This window comes from Cebus imitator, unplaced genomic scaffold (assembly GCF_001604975.1).
Source record: "Cebus imitator isolate Cc_AM_T3 unplaced genomic scaffold, Cebus_imitator-1.0 Scaffold84, whole genome shotgun sequence".
NCBI lineage: Eukaryota > Metazoa > Chordata > Mammalia > Primates > Cebidae > Cebus > Cebus imitator.
Genome location: NW_016107399.1, coordinates 1,372,752 through 1,375,955, shown reverse-complemented (window position 1 = coordinate 1,375,955; position 3,204 = coordinate 1,372,752).

Sequence of the window (3,204 nt, the reverse complement as noted above, 5' to 3'; positions counted from 1 at the left end):
AGAAACTGTATCACAGATTTCTTCATTTCCGAGACTGTGACAGTGCTTAAGAGACTTGTAGAAAAACTAAAGAGTCTGGAGTAGTTGAACCTTTCATTAGATGTTCAAGGCACTATATCTGGGCAAAACTGATGCCAACCCAATGCTCAAGCCTAAGAAAATGTTTTAATGTGAGCCTTGATACTTCCTAGTTGTGCAATAATAGAGAAAATTATTCAACTCCTAGTATTAGTTTCCAAGGGCTGCCATAACATTATCATGAACCAAAGTGCTCAAAACAATTGATTGAAGGTTTCAGCAAGAAAACGCTCCCTCTGAAAGCTTGTGGGAAGAACGTTCTTTGACTCTCCATAGGTTTGGAAGCTGTTGGTACACTTTGGTAATAGGTGTATCACTCCAATTTCTGCCTTCATTTTCCCATAGTCATCTTTTCTCTGTATCTCTGTCTTCAAATCTCCCTCTCCAGTCACTGGATTTAGGACATTAGTCATTGAATTTAGGGTCTAACCTAATCCAGTATGGCCTAATTTTTGCATGTTTGTATTTACGAAAACATTCATAGGTACGGGGGTAAGGACTGCAGCATATCTTTTTGGGGATACAATTCAATGTACTAAACTACAGAGCCTCCATTTTCTCTTCTATAAAATAAATATAGGCCAGGCGTGGTGGCTCACGCCTGTAATCCCAGTACTTTGGGAGGCTGAAGTGGGCAGATCACTTGAGGTCAGGAGTTCAAGACCAGCCTGACCAACATGGTGAAAACCAAGCCTACTAAAAATACAAAAATTAGCTGGGTATGGTGGTAGACACCTGTAATCCCAGCTACTTGGGAGGCTGAGGCAGAAGAATCACTTGAGCCTGGGAGGCGGAGGTTATAGTGAACTAAGATCGTGTCATTGCAGTCCAGCCTAAGTGACAGAGTGAGACTCTGTCAAAAAACTAAAAAACTAAATATAATACCAACTTTGAAGAGTTTTGATCAATAATCAAGTAATGCCTAGAACCCAGAATAAATGGGTAATATATTCTCAAGGCAGGTTTTAAAAAGTAAATACTAAGTAAAAGATTGGGAGGCTGAGGTGGGAGGATTGCTTGAGGCTAGGAATTTGAAACCAACCTGGGCAACATAGCGAAACTTCATAGCTACAAAAATAAAAACCATTAGGAATAGTGGTGCAAGCCTGTAGTCCTATCACTCCATAGGCTGAGGTGGGAGAACCTCTTGAGCCTTGGAGTTCAAGGTTACAGTGAGCTATGGTACACGGTACTCTAGCCTGGGTCAAGAAAGAGACTCTTTCTTAAAAAAAAAAAAAAGGACACATAAATACATATTGACAGACCCAGGAAGGGGTGGGGCAGTTGGGTGATTGAAAGTGAAAGTAACTATGCATATTAGTAAAATTCTGTCAATGAAAAACTCTATTTTTTCCAAGAAACTATAATATTCACTCTAATATCAAATGAATAACAAACTATGAGGGCCAAATAGACACAACTGCAGTGCCTAGCAGCAGCCGAGGTACTGCTCTTTGTGGAGCAGGGTTACCCCATAGGCAGTGTGACCAAAGGAACAGCTCAGAGGCAGTGCTGCACTCCTTTATACCCATTTTTAATTACATGCAAATTAAGGGGTGATTTATACAGAAGTTTCTAGAAAAGGGTGATAACTTCTGGGTTGTCAGGTCATTGCCATGGAAAGGGGCGGTAACTTCCAGGTGCTGCCATGGCAATGGTAAACTGAGGTGGCACACTGGTGCACATGTCTTGTGGGAAGCTGCTTTTGCCTCGTCCCTGTTTTAGCAAGTTCTCAGTTTGGGTGGATGTCCTAGGCCTGCCTCTGGAGTTGAGTCCCATGCCTATCTCAATATGACTTATTAAAGTTTATTAAGATTAGTATATTTCTTGAGTTCACTGAAATATATACTACTGAAAAGTCTGATTGCCACCTAAAGATTGCCAAGGTAATTATTGCCTTGGAACGAAAGCATATATTTGGAATTCCAACAAATTTATGGAAGAACTCCTTGCTATTGGTGCACCATGCCTTAAATCGGTTGCATTATATTTTTTTTGAGATGGAGTTTCACTCTTGTTGCCCAAGCTGGAGTGCAATGGCGCAATCTCCACTCACTGCAACCTCCACCTCCCGGGTTCAAGCGATTCTCCAGCCTCAGCCTCCCAAGTAGCTGGGATTACAGGCACGCGCCACCATGCCCAACTAGTTTTTTTGTAATTTTTAGTAGAGACGGGGTTTCAGCATGTTAGCCAGGCTGATCTCAAACGCCTGATCTCAGATGATCCACCCACCGCAGCCTCCCAAAGTGCTGGGATTACAAGCATGAGCCACCGCAATTGGTTGCATTTTTTACATTTATTTTTATTTTTATTTTTCTGAGACAGGGTCTCACTCTGTCACCCAGGCTGGAGTGCAGTGGCTCGCTGGTGGCTCCCTGCAGCTTCCACCTCCCTGGGCTTAAGTGATTCTCCCGCGTTAGCCCTTCAAGTAGCTGGAAGTACAGGTGTGAGCCACCATGCTGGGCTAATTTTTTTGTGTTTTTGGTAGAGATGCGTTTTCCCATTTTGCTCAGGCTGGTCTCCATCTCCTGGGCTCAAGCAATCCACAGCCTTGGCTTCTGAAAAGTGCTGGGATTACAGGCATGAGCCACAGAGTCCGGCCTGTGATTTTTATTTTTATTTTTATTTTTAAATCAAAGTAATATTTACATAGTTTAAGATGTCTGGCAGGGCACAGTGGCTCACGCCTGTAATCCCAGCACTTTGGGAGGCTGAGGTGGGAGGATCACCTGAGGTTGGAGTTTGAGGCCAGCCTGACCAACATGGAAAAACCCTGTCTCTACTAAAAGTACAAAATTAGCCGGGTGTGATGGGGCAGCTACTCGGGATTCTGAAGGAGAACAATCACTTGAACCCAGGAGGCAAAGGTTGCAGTGAGCCAAGATGGCACCACTGTACTCCAGCCTGGGCAACACGAGTGAAACTCCATCTCAAAAAAAAAAAAAAAAGTCCAATTCTACTTTAATGCATTTAACCAAGAGCATTAATCTTTCCTTTGTCTGTTTTCACCTGTATCTCACTTTCCAGAGGCAGCAATAACCTGCAATGCTAGCTACTTTTATGGTGTTTTGTTTTGGTTTTGGTTTTTATTATTTGTTTTGTTTTTGAGAGAGAGGGTCTCACTCT